Source organism: Cupressus sempervirens, chromosome 5, assembly GCF_028749045.1.
Source record: "Cupressus sempervirens isolate cs-2001-9-10 chromosome 5, ASM2874904v1, whole genome shotgun sequence".
Lineage (NCBI taxonomy): Eukaryota > Viridiplantae > Streptophyta > Pinopsida > Cupressales > Cupressaceae > Cupressus > Cupressus sempervirens.
The window spans coordinates 927224580-927246966 of NC_143122.1; positions in this window are offsets into that span (position 1 = coordinate 927224580).

Sequence of the window (22387 nt, forward strand, 5' to 3'; positions counted from 1 at the left end):
ATATTTTTTCATTCAGTCAGATCAATTCCCCAAAGTTTCATGTAGAAAGAGATGTAGAATCCGAACAACCCTTATCAGATTTTGGAGGTGTAGATGATAGTACCTCAAATGTCTCTGTACATGACGATTTGCTAGATGTAGAAAATGTTAATGAAGGGAAGTTTAATGTTGTTTCAGATTCTTTTCATGTTGGTTATGCTACAATGAGTTTTGGTATTTCATGTGATGAAGAGGAAAACAATGAAGGTTGTCAATCAGATTATAGATTTTCTTCATGTGTTGATAAGTCTTGTAAAGATAAGTTCAAGGTTTATTTTGACATTTAGTTTGATGAAGAAAATGATAGTGGTCAACATAGTTTAGATCAACACTTTCAGAATGAGTTTTCATGTTTGGTAACTAATCATTTATTTGAAGAATGTGGAGAGGTTTCAGTGAAGGATGAATCTGATTCAATGAATGATATGATTACAAGTAGGCAACAATCAGATTCCAAATACTCTTTGCAGTCAGAGACAAAAGGTGAGTTGCAAGTTTTTGGTGTTTGCAACTTGGTGAATGATGTAGATTATGAAGTTTTTGTGTTTTTGATTAGCATGCATGAATCATTGTTGGATTTTGATTCTTAGTTTAGTTTGTGTTCTTATAAGAATGCTGATTTGTCTTCTCATAATGAGCATGAGGTAGAGGCTAATGCTGTTGTATGTGTGCATTATGAGAATGAAGGAAGTTGTTTCGTTTTGCCAAGTAATTTGATTCAAGATGCTAATCTAATTGGTAAAGTTGAGAAAGATAATTCCAGCTTACCTCACAGAGATGGTGATGAGAGTTAGGTGTTTGATAGAGGTAAGAAGCTTTGAAACTTTTTGGTGGCCTGGGGCCACTGTTTGTACATAGTAGTGTAGTTGTTTCCCTACTTTCAATAAAGCTATTTGAGAGAAGATTTTGAAGTTTAGGTGTGTGGTCTACTTCTCCAGAGATCTGAAATCTTTCCATGCCCATAAGGGGCATGCATCCACAGAAAGAGCCACTACTGGCACTAAAAATTGCATGACTAATTTTGAGTCGCATTTTGAAAATTTTGCGAAATTGAGCCCCATAAATGCTTGTGTACCTTGTTGTACCTATAAAGCCCCTAAGGTGTTCAATTTTTCTAACACCTTTCATTCAGCATGTCTAAGTGTTCCATAATGATAATTTTTCATTCTGAGTCATTCAGTGAAGTCTTGTTTTGAACAAATGTCAATTTTGCATTTTCCACCTAACTGTCAAATAGCGACAGGAGGCTATGTTTGTCATTGAATATCTTGCACCCAGAATTGTTTCAAGACTCACCATTTTGGGAGTATCTAATATCCATACCTAAGAACCTATGTTTCATATTTTGAGTCATTTTAAGTTTGTTTGACTAGGTTTTGAATCCCTCAAAGTTGGTCATTTAAATTTGTCATGTTGATGCACATTGCACATAATTCTAGGTAGCCCTGTTTGACATATTATAACTTTTGACCAGTTGATCCAAATGATAAAATTCCTTTTGTGTTGTATTGTATACATCAGAGACTTGTTATGTTTCAAGTTTTAGCTCTCGACAAATCTGTTTGATCAGTTTTCAAATGCAATTCCAAATGGAATTTCTAAAGTTTTACTGGTGTTAGCATTTGCAGACTTCTTAGGACCCTTGTTTGAGATTTCATAACTTGAGAAACATGATTGGTAAGACTGAATGGGTTATACCCCTGTGTTTTCCTTTGAAAATACTTTAAGTGTGTCAGTTTTTAAGTCATGATGAATCCATTTGAACACTTTTCTAGGTCAATTCCATTCGCAAAAAATCACTTTCTATCAGTGTTTCCAATCTGCAAAATCCAAGTAGCCTACTTTCACCTCCGCCAAATTTTCCCCATAATCCATCATGAGCCCAAATTGTATAATCATATTTTGTGTATGGGATGATGAAAATATTTCTTGCAGTAGAATCGACATGCCCCAGGTGTCAGTCAGGCATACAGGCCTTGTGTGCATTACATCTAGCACTTGAGAAAGCTAAAACACTTCTTCAACACTGTGCAGATTGTAGCACTCTATACTTGGCCATTACTGCGATTCATTTTGATAAAGTTTGAAAGGGCCAATAGTGCATTGGATTAGAGTTTGAGACGTGTTGAATCCATAGTGCCATAGACACTAGGGCAGTAGATTGATGAAATTGTCAATGAACTCGAGGGAGTCACATTTGCTCTTGAACCATTAGAAAAGGAGGTTGGTGATGAGATCATTGCATTGATATAGCAGGAGAAGGATTCCAATTGTGAAAATGGTACATCAAAATTGGATGCTCTCCATCGGGTGGCTTTGAAGCTAGACATCATCTCTTCAAGAGTTGTCTTGACAGAAAAAGAGCACTTAAGAGATTGCTTGATAAAGCTCACCATGATGAAGGCAAGCAAAAAGGGAAATAGAAGCATCCAAAGCTTCTTCAACTGGTACTACTTTTCCTTCATGATAGCAGTCATGATAGCACTCACAATCATTATGTATATTCAAGATAGTGTGAGTTGTGGAAAGCAACATGTTTAAAGAAATAGTCAAGCCATGTAAAAGATGCCCTACAATCATAATGCATCAAAACAAAGAGATCCCCACATTTTGACAAGGAGCTAGAACAACAACCCATAGTTTTGAAGGCGTAGGGCATCCATTTTCAAAGCATTCACACAGCAGAGAAGGTAAAACCCACAGATTAGGCAAGGGAGTTGTTTGAAGTGCACATCAATTCATGCTATGAAACAGGGGTAAAACTTCCATGTCAAAAATGAATCAACGCATAATCACGAATAGTCAAATAATGCATGTTAGTAGAAGTAGACTCTGCACAAATTGGAAGACACCTTTTCAAAGAAGGATCGCCCCCTTGGCATGTTAAATAAACAAGAATTGTGGCATTAAAGATGAATCCACACCAAGATTGGAGGTCTACGCAAGTAAAAATGAGTCCATGCATTGAAAACATAGGCAGTGTTGAAGAAAAGAGCAGAACGTAATAAAATCAGGGCAGAGGCATTTTTAAATCTAAAGCCTATAACAGAGAGAGCCTGTATGTTGAAGAAAAATTTGCATCTTGTAGACACCTCACAGAGCTCACATCAAAAATAAGGAGCAGCCAAGCGTTAGAGGAGGCCGCAGTTTGAACAGGGTGAAGAACCATAAGTATGTTAAATCCTGCATTCACAAAAGTAGAGGGTTTTTTTTAGTTTAAATATAACCCAATACATAACTCAATGTGTCTTAAGAAAAAGGCCTTTTGTAAAGGTAGCAATCAATGGTGGGGGCCCTATACCCATGGATGACATTAGCAAGACATGGGGTCTATGCAAAATTTTGAAGGAAGATGGAGCGATGATGATGTGGCAATGAGGGCCGAGATGTCGACACATGGAAGAGATGGATGGCGAGGGCATTCCCACATTTCAAAGATGCAAGGAGGATAAATATTACAAGAATGCACAATTCTGCCATGTGGCAATGTGAGTCCCAGACATAGTGACATGGCAGGGACATGCAAGTTTAGGCAGACGCATAGGATCATGCCATGTGGCACAATCGTGCGGTGGGTGCACGCCCACAAAAAGAAGTTGCAAGGTCGATAAATAATATGGGATTGCAGAATGGCAACACCTAGCATCAGGCCTGCACAAATGTGACATGGTAGTGCAAGTTCTAGACAAATCAAAGGGTGACATGTGGCACCTATAGGCAACAATTAACCAATCAAAAATTGACAAGTGGAAATTGGTCAAAGTTTGTTGACCATGGATTTGGAAGGATAAGGAAATATCAAAGAGTACAAAATAATTTTTCTTTAAAAAATTTCTTTTTCAAATGGATTGCACATCAAATGTTAAATTTAAAAGGTCATTTCCCTAAAGTTTTAACTTTAGGACATTTAAATTTTTGAATTTTTAAAATTCAAAGATGCAGACCTGATTTCTACCAAAGGAGTCATTTTAAAAATGAGATTCAGGGGGTCTCCTAAAGGCAACATAAGGGATATTATATATCGCCAGAATCAGGAGAAGACAAACTTTTTGATTCTAGAGCTATTTTTTACACAGAACATAGTCTATTCTTACTATAGGGGGTTTTCTATTAGAGGTTGGTTGGCATGTTTTATTAGGTGTTTTGAATTAGCAGTTGCAGGATTCGGTGAAAAGACACCTAAAATATATTCAGTAACTTTTGTATCTGATTATTTTGTGTCTTCATGGTGTTTTGGCTAAAATTTGATCAATTAGCATGTGTTCAGATTTATTTATTAGATTTCATCATTTAGCTAAGATATTTGGAAGTCAATTATAGTGTAATGATGAAACAAAAATTAGATCAGTTGGGTAGAGAGAGGAAAGAGGTCTTGCAATTGAACAAGATGGGATTCTGAGTGGACAGATGTCAATTGCAAATTCAATCTGAGAATTCATTTTCATCCTATATTATTCTTCCTTTCTTCCATTGTAAGGGTTCTAGTTTCTATGACTGAGAAACCAGTTGGTTCCAGTCTTGGTATGTTCCCATACTATGATACCACATACTTTTCAGCATAATTCTTTCATATGAACAGTGGTAGTGTAGATAATATAGGAAGTTCTGATATGTTAGGTGTTTTTCATGTTTCAATTTTATGCATCTAAATGTATAGTTTCAAGGAAATGAATACATATGAGCAGCAATTTCACTAGTTTCATTATGGTTCTTGTCTCTTGTCTCAGCAATCTATAAGTCTTATGTGGTTTTGGAACAAAGATTTGAGACCCATTTGCATCCCTTTCAGGTTGTATGTTTGATGTATTTTTCTATTGGACCAAAAGGCCAAGTAAATGCTTGATATGTTTAAACAAAGTTACTAGTTACTTGAGAAGCATATTCTATGAGAATGAGATTTGAATGAATACTGATGTCTGAATCATAAGGTGATTGGATAGATCTAATGTCTAGGTATGAAAAATATGTCCTAATGTCACAGATGTATTTTTTTGGATTCATGGAATTTCCCAATGGATCAGGCATTGATCAATTATAGGATCACTTATTACACTACTGCATTTTTGTGGATTTGTTGAAACTGAACATCAATAATCAAATGTTTTTCCCCTTTCATGTTGAAGAGCTATAATAGAATGCCCTCACTCAGCTTATGAGGTTCCTAGATCTGCATTTAGCTACTATAGATTGATGTTATCTCATGAGTTATTAGGGGAAATAAGGGTTTTATTTGCTTCATATTAGATTCAATGTATGCTTTGACAATTGGTACCATATAAAGAATCTATAGGTCCACCTACCTAGGTTTTGTAGAGCCTAAATTAGAAGAAGTGTCAAGCCTTATAGTTGGCTTGTTGTCAGAAGTGGCATGTTGAAAATGGGAATTACCTACCCCTAGATGTGTCAATTTCTCAGTGGGATAATTGAAAATGGGTAACATTTTCAAACACCAACAGGGACTAGGCTTGGCTTAAGAAGAGATTAGGGGGCAAGTGGCTTATCTTTTATGGGATGGGTTAGTTAGGTGGCTAAGTGAGGTTAGTATGGGTGAATGGGTTGGTTTAAGGGTAAAGATAGGGTTTACAAATTTTTTAGGGGTTAAACGATTTATTTAATAAAATGGGGGATGTGGGATTAAATTAAATAGATTTGAAGATTTATTTAATTTAATAGAGGAATAGGGTTTTAATTGATAAGTTGATTTTGGGTTATCATTTAGTTTTATCAATTGGAATATAGTTAATTTAATTAATTAATTAACTAGGGTATGATGATTAATTAATTAAATAATAAATATTTAATCAATAATGTCTTAGGAGATGACTAAATAAGATTACCTAGTGATGTAATCAGATTTAGGTGTCTACACTTACTACTTGTTTATCAAAATAATTCTCTTCATTTGCATACAAACTCTCTCTATCTCTTCTAGGTTTGTAATTTCCTTTATACTTGTTCTCTCTTTTAGGAAACTTAGATGCATAATGACCAAATTCATTACAAGTCCAACATTTAGAGATTTTTCTCGTCATCATTTTCTCTTATTACCAAAAAGGGCTACTCCTTCTTTAATCTTTCTATCCTCATCAAATCTACTACTACTAGCAAAGTCTCCTCTAGCACTTGTGCTCCTTGATAAAATATGTCAAATATTCAAGGTACTGAAAGATATTTCTATTTTGGTCAATTCTCCAAACTATCTAAACTCATTCTCAACTACTTCAAGTCTTCCAAGTAATGTCTCCTTTGTGAAATCTTTGGTACAAAATATTAGCAACTATATCATTTGAACTACTAACTAAAATGGTGGTGTTAAGGTTTTCAATATCTTCCATATCACCTCATCTTCTTCTTTGGTTCCTCCTTGAGATCTAATACTTGTAGTAATTTTTCATATCCTACCTACATATGTTCTTATAGATTCATCTTCCATCATTTTTACATCTTGAAATGCACAAATCCAACTTTGTAGCCTCAACTTCTTAGAATGTTCATCACCTTCAAAACTAATTTCCAAAGCTTTCTAAATCAAATGTTAAGTAACAAGTGACTTTACCTAATTGTATTCAATATCAGGAAGTGCATTCAATAGTGCTTCTCTAGCTCTCATGTTGCACATAAAAAACATCTCTTTCTTCCTTAGTACAAGTTTCCAAATCTTTTTTCACAATGATTGTATTTTTTGATTTTGTCAAGATCCAATATCTTGGACCCATACACAATAGATGTATCTTCATCTTTTACTTCTAGTTATTATAATTTGTTCTATCAAACTTTAGACTATCTTTCTTGAACATGCTTGGCATGGATTTCCCAAAATTGTTAAACTTAATCTTTAAAGATCCAATGCTTTGATACCAATTGTTAGAAACAATAGTCCACCAAGACAAGTAAGTGGGGTAGGAGGGGGTGTTGAATCAATTATATAAAAATTAAAACATTTTACAATTTTAAATAATTTTATCCATTCAACCAAAGTAAACAAAAACCATAGCAAGATGCACAAAGACAATTATACTAGATATGTTAGCTACGGAAACACTTGACTAGAGGGAAAACCTTGGTGGGAATGATGCCCACAAGATGATGTACTAATATAAATATTCCTTATTTGAGGATGGAACCTATTAGGATTATCTTACAATATTTAGTACATAGATTCCTTGTTAAGAGACTTTGAATCCCTATTGGGATATTCAACCCTATTAGAAGATGTTCCAAACTTGTTAGGAGTTGTAGTACAATGTATACAAGGAGAGCCCACTTCTCAAACATGCAATTTCAATTACAAGAAAAGCTCACTGCCAAAAAAAGTAATTTACCATTAAGTTTCTCTTTACTATGTTCTTTCAACCAAACCAATCACTGCCAGACCTTGTAGTCTAGGTCACGAACCTTGTGTCCAAGTGTCAAACCATAGATCACACAATAAAACTGTGATAATGAATTTTCCTTCACTTTTGCTTTGCTAACTCAACTTTGCATTCCACTCTTTCTAATACTTACAATGACTTCTCCATCTCATCCATGATAAAGGAATATGTCCTTCCTTGATATCAAATCCATAAAATAATTCCTTGAGTCAGCTATTAGACCTTCTCAATTAATTATTATAGGATCACAATAAGAATATGTTACACTTAGGGTAACATTAATCTTTTTCCTTACAACTTGAATATCTTTTTGTACACAAAATATTATGATAAACAGGCTTAGCTATGTCATCATCAAAATGTCTTCTTCACATCCTCAACCTTTATTCTTAGAATAACAATTCTACTAAGAGACATAACAAGTTTACCAGAACATGCCTCTATAAACTCTATCTCAAAACATACATTACCAAAACTTACATAACTTCTTCCAAACCTAACATTTCTTCATTCAACATTAATTGCATATACTGGATATTTAGAAATATATCCCATAACCTTAAATAGTGAGAATACTCAACTATCTATCTACACCAACTTGGTATTTTTTTTGTTCTTTTATTAGATAGCACAAAAGATTGCTATGTTGACATCAATGACAAACTCAATCTTGAATGTAACATATCATCATGATAACATATCTATAGTACTCCCCCATTGGACTATCATCAACATTCATGCTTCAAATACTCCATGAATAGAAAAAGGTTTTAATACTCCATGATAATTTTATGCCAAGATCAACAATTTCAAAGTTATGCAGTGATGCACCGATGATTTGAGGCACACTATAAGTTTTGGCATCAAGCTTGATCATTGTGCAAAATCCAAATTGAATGTGATATCTCTAAAATGAGATAAGTTATTTTAGACCTCAACATAACCAATTTGTAGGATTTTACGTTTCACTAATATCCCCCACTAGCTCCAAGTTATGACCCTCAAAAGATTAACGTTCAAATGCACTAGTTAGAGCACCTTGGAGACTATTGCAAATCTAAATGAAAAGATCATTGTTGGAGATCAAAGAGGGAGATTGTTTCAAAGAAGAAAGTTGGTTGATAAATAATGTTTTCAATCATAGTTTTTGCATAGATGTCAAACCTACTATTTGCTAGAATGACAATTGCTTACAAGATCCAAGTACTATCACTTATTTGATTGATGAAGAGGATTTAATCAACAAGATGTAACAAAAGCACCAAAAGATAAAGGTTGAGTTATGGTATTTTAATGAAGTGCAAAGATTAGCTAAGACAATGGTTAAATGATGTATTGATAGCTTACTCAAAGATACAAAGGTTGGTCATACTTAGAAACTTTGGAGGAATAAGTTGTAACATGGTTGACTACAAAGCTTAACTAAGTTCATTAGTAAGTACCAAGCAAGCTAGTTCAAGCTAAGTAAATTTTCAATTAGAGCCAAGCAAATGGAAAATCTATTTTATGCCGAGTGATATAGAAGGAGCCAAGCATGTTCAGGTGTTTAGCAAAGTAGTAGGTGCCAAGCTTTAGAAAATCTTAGTAGATGTCAAGTGAATTCATAGTAGGTGCCAAGCATCAGTCAAACATATTTGATGTCGAGTAACATAGTATGTGCTAAGCACCAAAATTTCAATAGTCTTGAGCTACTACATTATTGGAAATGTTAAATATTCACCAAATTTGAGCTGACAAAGTTGTTACCTTGAATTTTGTGAACTAGTTGGAGGATAAGGATGATGAGCTAGTGGCAGAGAATTTAATGTAAATTGTTTTTGAGTGGATTCAAGAGGATTCTTCATGATGTTTCTAGAAGGAAAAAAATATTGGTTAGATGCAATGAATCCTACCTAATCTATTTCAACTAAAATTAAAGGAGGGAAGAATCAAGTAGGAAAAGAAATTCTAGACTTCTATTTAAAAAGTCATAGGCCAAGAACCAAGAGCTACTAGTGTGCCAAATTGTGAAGTGGTTGAAAGGTGTCAAATAGAAGGCATCTAGGAGAAGGAAAACTAGAGTATAGAGACTCTTCTTTGATTAGTGGTTGACAAGAGAGGTTTGCACTAGTACATTATGCATGGATACTCAAAGAGACAAATCTTGAAAAGAGGGCAAGCTATCACAGCTACAAAGATTGAAAGCTAGGCAATGTTATGAGTTGAATGGTGATCTAAAATTTGCAAGATAATTTGTATGCTGAATCAGGTCAAAAGCCCTTATTTTTACTCTTTATTAATTGTATTAGTTAGGGTAAAAATCATATGTACTTAGGTTGGTTTAATAGCCATTTGTAAATCCTTTAATAGGGTGATAGTCCAAGTGAATGTTCTAAAGTCCTCTAACCAGGCCCACTTCTAACTAGGTGGTTAAATCCTTTAACTAGGTCACATTTAATAGTATGTTGTAGCCTTTAATAGGGTAGGCCTTTTATAGGGCATCACTTTAGAAGAGTGAGAATTGAGTAGCATGTTACTAGTAGTTTTTTCCAAATTAGGTTTCCACATAAATCACTGTGTTATGTGTTGATCTTTTCATGTGTTATGTTTGCATGCTAATTTATAGTAACTTGTTGAATATGAAAGTTAAAGCTTGGATGAATAAATAGTTAAATGGGCACACTTTACTTGATGAAAAGTTTCAATTGCACATTTGGACCTTGAATAACTAATTAATGCCCTCCTCTCAATTATTCTAAAGCATTTCTAATAGAGACTTTTTGATATTGGGTGGCTGTGAATGTTGGAGGCTCTCTATAGATGGAACAAGGGTATCACTAGGGTTCACCTACCCATATAGAGCTAATGGTACTAAAGATCCAATGCCAAGATTAGTAGCTTCAAATTTACATAGTGATGCACCAATGAACTGAGGCATACTACAAGTTTAGGCATTGAACAAGATCGTTGTGTGAAATCCAAATAGAATGTGATCTCTCTAAAATGAGATGAGTTATTGTAGACCTTGACATAACCATCCTATAACATTTAATATTTCATTGATAGCCCCCATGACCTCTGAGTTAAAATCCTTCAAAGATTGACATCCAATCACAATTAGAGCACCTTGGAGAGTCTTCAATGTGGGGTGGCCATGAACATTGGAGGCTCTCCATAGCCTAAACAAGGGTGTCACTAGGGTTAGTATTAAGTAAAATATTTATCTTTTAGCTCTCTCAAGTTTTTCGTATTGGGAACAATGCAAGTTTGGTGTTAGTATTAATTTGAAATCATCATTTTTAAGGTCCCTCCACATTAATTAAATTAAGTAAAAACATCCTTGTTTCTTACATTAAATCAACAAGCTTACATTTTAAATATCTCAAGTGTTTCATTTATTAGATCAATATACAACTACCAAAATCATAGTGTCAAAAATTGTAGTATAAAAAATAGAATAGATTTTTTTTCATTTTGCACATTATTTAGTTTTTATCTTCATGCATGGCTACTCTTCATGATGTACCTAAATTCCAATATCATAGAAAATATCAAAAAATAATTGTATTAAACATAATCATCTATTCACTAAATCATTATGAACAAAAAAACATAAGAAGTAAATATACCTAGTTGAGTGTTCCTATAGGGTCCTTTCTCTATTTTAGGGTCTTCAATAGGGCATAATTATCAACATTAGTAATAGTAAAAAACTCTTTTACTTTTGGTCTTCCTTGATGCTTCAACAACTTAGCATTTGTTTCTATAATATGATGTGAATATATGAAAATTGTTTCGTGCTTATGATAGTCTTCAAATGTAGGAATTCCATTCCTTCTAAGCATGTATGTTAGCAGCCATGTTCCAACAACAACTAAATTAGTAGGATATGTTAATCCATCATCATCTGTTATTAGTTGTGCAATATTTTGTTTACTTTTTATACAACATGCTAACCAATAATTTGATTTCTCATCAGTCCCCTATGGTGCAACCAATGGAAAGACATGTCCTAGATGAAGAAAATTTGATAGATGGTTATGCTCAACTAAAATTTTCATGTCATCATTTTTTACAGAGGGTATGATAGATAATGGAGTAAGATAATGTGGAGCTCATGTGTTCACCCACTCACTTGACTCACAGTGATCCCAATCACATTGAAAAAAATTAGGACAAAAGCAAGCTAGCTATCATGTCCAAATGGTCCATGTACTTGAATTAGAGCTCTAGAATGAATGAATTTTTGATGAGTCTCTAATAGTAGCACAATCTAATCTATCACCTATAGACCCTTCCTCAACCAACCAAAAGAACCTATGTACTACTAAATCAAGAGTCCACCCCTATGATAATGTTGAACTACACCAATAAACAATGCTATGAGAATCAAGAAGCTCTACTTCTAAAATTTTCAATAGCTCCTTAACTAGATCTCTCTTCACACATGCCCTTGCTCCATCATGTTCTCATTTCCCATGGCCAGACACAAAACAACTCCAAATATGAGGCACCCCCCTCTCTACATGCATCCTACACAACCAATAAAACATGTGAGCATTCTTGAATTGACTTGTGTGATTATCTGACCAAATGATATGTCTATCCATAGAAATGTCATGCTCCTATAAGAAATCAAAATAATTCTCAAAAAAATGTTGCAAAAACTCATGAGAGAAAAATATATCATCACTTATGTAAAAATGATACTCTCTAATAATCTTTTGATTATCTTTTTCACTATTAGGGGCATGTGTATATGTTTTGTGGATAAAACTAGCAATCTGAATGGAGTTGTAATACTAATATTGTGTCTTAGTTTGGGGTTTCAATGTGTAGTTCTCTACAAAGCCAACAACTGATATAATAGTTCAATGGAAAATTTCTCCTTACACATTCTAAATTTCTAATCCAACTACTAAGACCTATGATTATGCCTTTCATACTTGTAGACAATATTTATCTTGAAATCTAAAATAAACCTAGCCACATCAATTTCTTTTGCAACCAATTCACATCTAGAGCCCTCACCTCCACTCTCCAATTTATATTTCACTATTTCATATACCATTATTTTTACTAATATCCTCCCATGATCTTGTTTGCATCCCTCATGGAAACATATATGTCAAACTTGGATAGGCCACCACATTTTGAACACTTCTCATTTAAGAAAGCATTTTTATAAAAGAAAAAATCATCAACTCTATGACATAAAAGTTGATCTAGCAAGTCTCTTGATGATTTTGGAAGCCCGCTAGCACCACAATTCTCCAACATTTCTTTACTATGCAAAGTAGAATGAATGAAGCATAATAGTTCATGGTGCATATAAAAATCCATGTGATATTTTCAACATGTATTTTGAATTTTAAGTGGCACACAAGAACATGGCTTCAAGGATTCAAAATCCCTTTCTGATATATGCAATCTTAGATGACTCTCTCTAAATTATTTGAACAACATAGTTTGAATTACCTCCAAATAATGTTTAGGATGTGGCATGCAGTCTCTAATGCCAATTCTCAACATCAACACATCTTTAGCATTGGGTGGGACTCTTAAGCTAGAGTGCCAAAACTATATAATTTATTGCTTCACATCATCAGTTAGCTTCTTATCATAACATGAAAGTCTCCCACCAAAAACCCATATGTCATTTTGAAGAGGATTGTCAACTCTCTCTCATCTAGTAAGTTCTCTTCTTAGAGTAGTACAATCTAAGTTCAAGTCAATACAAGTTTCTTTCATATATCTACCCTTTCTGAAATGATGACTTACTAAAGACGTTGTAATAACCCTTCAAGTAGATCTCTTATCCTTCTCCCTACTATTTTCCCCAATGCTATTGAGAGAATTGAAAAGATTCTTCATAATAATGACATTTCTTTTGATTTTCTTATTGACACGAATCTTCATTTTGGAAAACATAGGTCTCATCTTTTGCATCATTAATAAGTGCATAAAAAGTTGACATTTCTCCACCACCTTCTTATTGCCAAAAAATATCTTATATAGTCTTAAAGCCCATAATTGAATGGTTCTTTGTGATTTTTTTTCTTCCAAATTAGTAATAATCATTTCATCAATTTCAATTATCCATTTTTTTTCTAGGACCTTCATTTCAATTATAATTAAGAGATATGGAACATTCTTGTGCATTTTCATTTTTGACATGGTCAATAGTGGCATCACATTATGAATTTGTAAATTTTCATTCTCAAAAATTTCAATCCTAACATTATCATTATCAATTGGTACATTTTCATTCTCCAACTAAACATATTCATTTTATGACTCTATAATTTCACCTTCGACCAATACATCGTTAACTTGATTCACATTTAGCATACTTTGTCTCTTCCCTTGGTGATTTACCGTGTCTCTTTCCTTATATGTTGCAATGTCTTCATTTGATACATTCCTTTTGTGTTTAGCCTTTCGATGACTACTGCTCCCCATTTATATAAAAATATTGAACACCTAATGAAACCTTGTAGCAACCTTTTCAGTTGAATGGGACCCAAACAAATTTTTTTCTCCAAACTCATGAAAATGGTAAAAAAATGTGATTGTGAGGTCTATAGTGTCAAAGAATATTTTTGGAAATGTCTACCAGTAAAACAATTTGGGTACCAATCCCATATTAGGTATTTGATCTCATATCGAGTACCTAATATTATTAGATATCCAATTCAAGATCATATACCCAATATGATATCAAGTACCTAAAATCATCACCCAGAATTTGGAGGGAAATAAATTGGGCAAGTGTGGGAAATCAACAACTATTATATATTATTATATATTAGTATATAAAACCAATTATTCTTATATAATATAGTAATATATCATTATTAATATTAAATAATCTAGTAATATATTATTATTATATAATTTATAGTCATATATTATCATTATTATATAATATAGTAATGTATTATTATTATCATAATAATAATAATTATTATTTTATAATAATGGGTTCATAGGCTAGCCCACAACCCCATTCGACCCATTGCATCATGATATGTGTCCTTAGGGGTCTTAGGACCCTTAGGGGCATAAGGTAATCAATCATATGGGTCAAATGGGGCCTTAGGCTCATGCACAACCCTATTTAGCCCATTGTATTGTGACATGTGTCCCTAGGTATCTTAAGACCCCTAGGGACATAGGATAATTGATGCAATGGGTCAAATGGGGTCATAGGCTAGCCCACAACCCCATTTGACCCATCATATTGTGACATGTGTCCTATTGTGGTTTCACAATACACACCCTATTTCTCTTAGAAATGTGGATCCCTTAGTAATGTTTTCTCCTCCTAGACCCTTTGTTTATGGCTAGGTCATCTTTTGGACTCCCTTAGGAGTCCAAGTCAAGCCTCAGTCTCTGATTAGGAAGTTCAAGTGTTGAATTAGAGAGAGAGTGAAAATTTGAAGTTTTTAATGTAAAAATGTGCACTAACACACATGCACACCCCACCTAGGTATGTAGGTGTGCAAAGTGTGGAAGTTCACATTCATCTCCCTCTAGAGATGCACACATGCACACTTTCAGAGGGTGTACACCTATGAGGGTGCGCACCTACAAAGGTGCACATCCTAGGACCAGGGTCTATATAAACTCTAGAACACCCCTCCCCCCCCCCCCCCCATTTACTTCATTTTTCTTTGCACTCTTGAATCTTCTTCACCTCTATAGCCTTGCTTATTATGCTTCCTCTTCCTACAACCTACACCATAGACAATATAAGACAGTGGAGGTGCATACATGTGCACTTCTTAAAGGTGTTCATGTGAACATCTCTTTTAACCCATAACTAAGAAAAAATAATACTAAGGAAAGGTGTGCATGTGCGTACCTCCCCAAGGTGCACACATGCAACCTTTTAAAAGAAACTTAAGAACTTGAGGGTATGGATGGGTGTGTATTTGCACACCCTTTCTTTACTTAAAAGCATTAAAAAAAAAAAAAAGTCCCCCCTCCCCCTCTGCTTCAAAGAACTACCATTATACATGTGTGCACCTTGCAAAGGTGTGCACATGTGCAATTGAGTTTAAATGCTCATAGAGAAATCATTTAGCAAATCTAGTGCACTTGTAATCATGTGCTAGGTGCACTCTTTTGCATATCAAGGCTATAGGGGGGAATTAACTAGTGTTTTACCATATTTGGGCCATTTTTTCTAAGTTTTTATTAGTTAGGGTTTGTTTTGGGATAGATTTTTAGATTTCTAGACTAATGCCTTCTTTCTTGTTCAAATAGAATGGCATTTTCATCATCTTCCATGGTAGAAAAGGTTTCTCCCAAACCTTTAGTTTTCAAATACCAAGGTATATCAAGAAAATATTTCTTTCAAGATGGACATTCCAAAATTAGAGATGCCAAACTTGGACACTTTGACTAAAACACCTTCCTTACCATTTATAATAAGCCAAGAGAAATATCTGCAATAGTGTTGGCACTAATCTAATTAGGGTTAGTAAATGTGGCATCACATCCTACTTCTATGAAGTCTTTAAAAGTTGTCATGGCTCTTGTTGAAAACTATGTTATAGAAGAAAAGGTTGTCAAGAGTACCATAGGTGAGATAGTCCTGGACCTTTGATCTCAAAACATTAAGAAAGTGTTCCACCTTCCTAGGGTTTTTCAATACTTACAGATATCCTATGAGGGAGCAAAGATGGTATCAAGAGAATGAGAAAGAAGCTCAAGAGATAATCCAATCATCATTCTTGATTGATAGAATACTAATGGGCTATAACATTGGCAAGGTACACATGAATTGGGGATACATGAAGGATGATGCAAGATATGCTATCATGCTTTTATGCAAAGCCATGGGCCTATTGGCAGCTAGACACCTTCATATCTAGATGATCCATTTCATTAAAACCATAAAAATGGCCAAGATACCAATTAACTAGGCCAACCACATAGTCCAATAATTTAAATGAACCTTTGAGGATTCCTTCTAAGATAAAGATATTAGGAAAAAATTTAAGATTGAAGAGGTATTGTTGGAATTGGACACCAAACTTTAGGATTTTAAAACAACTTAGATTGAAGTTGGCAACTATTGGCAAGTTGTTAAGGATAAATATGGACCTTTGGATTTTCTAGAAGCTACCCAAGTAATAGAGCTAATAGATAAACTCAAGAGAAAATATCCAAATATCATTTTGGTATAAAGGGGAAGAAAACACATATGCTAGAAATTTGATTTTGACAGTTGGGGAAATTTTGGATTTTTGGAATCTATCATCAATGTGTGTAGGTGCGTAAGTTACGAAGGTGTACTCTTCACATATGTGTGTAGAGACTTAACTACTAGTTCCTAATTTAGAGCATTCCATGCACTAAAAACACATTTTGATGGTATTTCAACTCCTATAAATGCCCAAAGAAGGTCAAGCTTCCATTTTTAGAGCATCCAATGACTCTCATATCCTCTTGTAGCTTCCTTCTTCTTATCTCTTTCTTCATTTTTTTTTAAAACTCATGTAAATTCTCATTCACCCATTAATTTATATAAACAAGGGTAAAGACCTACTTATCACCATTTGGAGAGTTAGTTTGTATATAATTATATTTGTTTATTATTTTTTAGCATACGTTTGCATGATAAGATCTCTCACTCTCAACACAAAAGAGGGAGATGATTTCCTATCAGTATAGGGATGTAATATGTACTCTAGGCTATTATTGTGATGCAATAATATATGCTATTGGTGCTCTCATTCTGAGTGTACTTATTCTTTCCATAGTGTTTTATTCTTGTGAATGCATGTTCATGAATTATAATGCAGCCAATGGTTTTATTGTGGTTTTATGATTCTACAATATTTTAGTTCTAGTGTTTTCCTTGTATTAAAAAGTTTCACCGATAGACAAATTTGGAGAAGAGATCACCTATTATTCCCATATAGCTTCTTGTCTCACATGAGCATACTTTCTGTGGTCTTTCAATTTGATGAGAAGTGAAACATTTGTTAGTTATTACTTAGTTTTGATTGATGATTGCATCATTAGAATTAAGGAAGTACTACACCTATTTTCAATGGTTTCCTAACTGATCTTTTTGACAATTTAACTTGCAGATATGCTATTACCATAGTTTATGTCCATTAGGAATTTACCTTTCAAGTTATTTTCATAAATCTCTTGTCACCCTATCTCTTGTTATTTTCTTTTCTAACACTTGGTTAAAATAGGAATTTTCATAGTTGCATTGATTAATTGCATTCATCATAAAATAGAAAATACCAAAAATATATCTCTTTTGTGGTTACCCTTTGAAACAACAAGGAGATCAAAAATCTTATCTGAAATAGGTTCAAACTAGAAAAGGACTACTGATAAACATACAAATTTATCTTCAACTTCAATGGATTTCAGTAGGTCACAAGGTTGCTCAAAAATTAGGATTTAATCCTAGATTATCTTTTCAAGAGAGGAGTTAAAAAGGATTCTTTCCATTAAACATCATAAAAAATGACAACTCAACATGTCCCTAGAGGTCCTAGGAATAGGGACATAGTTTATTCGATGCAATGGGTAAAATAGGGTCAAAGACAAGCCCATGACCTCATGCCTTCAACCCTATTTGACCCATTGCATTGTGCAATGGGTCCCTAGGGGTCCTAGGACCCCTAGGGACATAGGGTGATTAATGTTATGTGTCAAATGGGGTCATATGCTAGCCCACAATCCCACTCAACCTATTGTATCACAACATGTGTCTCTAGGGGTCCTAGGACTCCTAGGGACATAGGGCAATTGATGCAATGGGTTGAATGGGGTTGTAGGATAACCCACGAACCCATTCAACCTATTGCATTACAACATATTCCCCTAGGGGTCCTAGGACCCTTAGGGACATAGGTTAATTGATCATATATGTCAAATGGGGCCGTAGGCTAGTCCATGACCCCTTTTGACCTTTTACATCACAGAATGTGTCCCTAAGGGTCTTAGAACTCCTACCTTGATATAGATTATGTAAAATGGCTCCACTCTAAGATTCATCCACATTTTCAAAGTTGTAAGGGTTGAATCTTAAGTGGGATCCATGAAAGAAAAAATTGTGTTCTAATAACCAACACACTAACAGAGCTAAACTAATTTTCCCCTAGCTACAAGATTAAGTCTAATCTACTTGCTTACTAAATGAAAAAGTCTCTAAACATCCTACACTACATGAATCTAATGCAAGTTTTACTCCTTTAATCCATATAACACCACACAAGATGAAAATGTCTATTCTACACACTAATCATAGTCACAGTTACTATTGTATTCATGAAAAATCCTTACAATCTAACGTCCTACTTCAAGATTGATCCTTCAATAAGTAGTAGATGTTGGAAGAATGAATGTTGATGATATTCCTATGGGAGAGTATTGTAGATACATGATTCGATTATTATCATGATGATATGTTACACTCATAACTGTGTTTTTCATTGATGTCAACATAGTTGTTTTCTATGATATCTGATAGAAGAAAAATGTTAAAGATCAAGTTGGTACGAATAGATCATTGAGTACTTTTAGTAGTGAGGTTAAAGGGAGATTATACTATGTGTCTAGCATACATAGCTAACCTTAGAATCATAACATATTAAATTTGGAAGAAGTTATGCATGTTTTAGTGAAGAATATTCTAAGATAGCATTTAGAAAGGCATGTTTTGGTAAACTCGTTATATCTCTTAGTAGATTTGTTATTCCCAAAAGATGAAGTTAAAGATATGAAGAAGAAATGTTGGTGATGACATGTCCAAGCTCACTCATCATAATTTTATGTGTATGGAAATTTATTTAAGTTTCAAGGAAAAAGATTAATGTTATCACTAAGTGTAACGTGTTCTTAATGTGGTCTTATAATAATTAATTAAAAAGCTGTAACAATTAACTTAAGGAATTGTTTTATGGATTTAGTATAAAGGAAGGAAATTTTCCTTTATCATGTATGATGCTTAGAAGGAGGAATGTGAATGATTGTAAGAAACATAAAGAGAAAAATGTGAAGATAAGCAGGGTAGAGAAGAAGTGAAGGAAACTTCATTGCCAAGGTTTTATTGTGTGATTTGAAGTTGGATACTTGGATCTAAGGTTTGTGACCTAGCCTACAAGGTCTAATAGTGATTGGTCTCATTGATAGGATAGAGGAAAGAAGTTAAAGTATAGCATACACAATTATTCTACAAGGAATATTGAGAGATTAGTTCGACAATGAGCTCAGTGGTCTTTCCCCATAAGCTATTTGGACAGTGGGTCCTTTTGTCTTCTACAACTCGTAATAGGGTTGGCACAACTCCTAATAGGGTTGGAATCTTATAACAAGGATTCAAAGTCTCCTAGCAAGGATACTATGTACTAAATTTTGTAATAGACTTTTAATAGGGTCCATCCTCTAACGAGGCATGTTTATATTAGTAAATCATCTTGTGGGCATCATTCCCACTAGGGTTTTCTTTTTGATCAAGGGTTTCCCTAGTTAACAAATCTAGTGTAATTGTCTTTGTGAATATTGTTATGGTTTCTCTTTACCTTGGTTGAATGGATATGATTTTTTAAGGTTGATGAATGTTTTAATTATTAGATAATTGATTCAACCCTCCCCTCTCAATTTTCTTGGTGGACTATTGTTTCTAACAATTGGTATCAAAGAATCAAGTCCTTCAAGATAAAGTTTAACAACTTTGGGAGATCCATGGAAAACATGTTTAGAAAAGATAGTTCAAAGTTTTATGGAAAAAATTATGATAGCTAGAAGGAAAAGATGAAGACACATTTTCTATGCATGGGTCCAAGATATTGGATTTTGATAAAATTAGAAAAGATGGTCATTGCTGAAGGTGATTTGGAAACTTGTACCAAGGAAAAATGAGATCTTTTCATGTGTGACATGAGAGCTAGAGAAGCACTATTGTATGCACTTCCTAAAATTGAATATAACTAGATAACTCACTTGTTACTTCTCATTTGATTTGAAAGGCTTTGGAAAATAGTTAAAATCACTTATTACTTCTCATAGAACCCATAGGGACATAGGGTAATTGAACCTATGGGTCAAATAGGGTCATAGGCTATCTCACAATGCCATTCAACCCATTGCATCATAACATATGTCCCTTGGGGTCCTAGGACCCCTAGGGACAATTTTTAATCGACACAATGGGTTGAATGGGGTTGTAAACTAGCCCATAACCCCATTCGAGCCATTGCATCATAATATGTATCCCTAGGGGTTTTAAGACCCATAGGGAAATTGGATAATCAATGGTAAGGGTTGAATGGGTTTGTAACCTAGCCCATGATCCTATTTGGCCCATTGCATTGATTACCTTATGTTCCTAGGAGCTAGGACTTCTAGGGACACATTGCATGATACAGTGGGTTGAATAGAGTTGTAGAATATTTTATGACCCTATTTGACCCATTACATCATGAAATATGTCCCTTGGGGTCCTAGGACCCCAAGGGACATTATGTTATCAATAATATAGGTTGAATGGGGTTGTAGGCTAGCCCATGACCCCATTTGACACATTACATCACAACATGTGTACCTAGGGGTCATAGAACTGATAGTAACATAGGCTAGTTGATTATATAGGTTGAATGGGGTTATAGGCTAGCCCACAGCCCCATTTGACCAATTACACCATGACGTGTCCCTAGGGGTGCTAGGACCATAGAATAATCAACATAATGGGTTGAATGTGATCTTGGGCTAGTCCACAAACCCATTTAGACCCATCATATTGTGATATGTGTATCTAGGGGTCCTTGGACCACTAGGGACATAGGGTAATCAACCCAATGGATCAAATGGGGTCGTAGGATAGCCCATGACTCTATTTGACCCATTGCATCACAACATGTGTACTTAGGGTTCATAGGACCCCAAGGGACATAGGATAATTGATACTATAGGTTAAATGGGCTTACGTGCTAGCTTACAATCCCATTTAACCAATTTCATCATGACATGTGTCCCTAAGGTTCATAGAACCACTAGGGACATAGGGTAGTCAATCATTAGGTTGAATGGGGTCATAGACTAGCCCATAACCCCATTCAACCCATTGCATCATGAAATGTGTCCCTAGGGGTCCTAGACCTCTAAGGACATAGTGTAATTGATGAAATGGGTTGAATGGGCTCATGGGCTAGTCCATGACCCCATTTAGACCCATTGTATTACAATATTTGTCTCTGGGGGTCTTAGGACCCCTAGTGACATAGGGTAATTGATGCTAATGGTTGAATGGGGTCATAGGCTAGCACATGATTACATTTGACCCATTGCATTGTGACATATTCCTAGGGTCCCTAGGAACCCTAGGGACATAAGGTAATCAATGTTATTGGTTGAATGGCTTCATCTGCTAGCCCATAACCCCATTTGACACATCACATCATAACATGTGTCCTTAGGGGTCTAAGGACCCCTAGGGAAATATTATAATTGAAGCTATCGGTTGAATGGGGTCATAGGCTAGCTCATGACCGCATTTTACCCATTGCATTATGACATGTCTCCCTTGGGATCCTAGGATCCTTAGGGACATTGGGTAGTCAATGTAATGGGTCAAATGGGGTTATGGAATAGCCCAAAACCCCATTCCACCCATCACATCACAACATGTGTCCCTAGGGTTTGTAGGATCCTTAAAGACATAAGATAATTGATGTAATGGGTTGAATGTGCTTGTAGGCTAGCCCACAATCTCATTTAACCTATTACATTATGACATGTGTCCCTAGGGATCCTAGGACCCTTAGGGAAATAGTGTAATCAATGCAATGTGTCAAATGGGTTGGTAGGATAGCCCACAAGCCCATTTGACATATCACATCATGAAACGTGCCTATAGGGTTCCTAGGACCTTTAGGAACATAGGGTAATCAATGCAATGGGTTGAATGGGTCATAGGCTAGCCCATGACCACATTCGATCCATTGCATCATAACATGTAT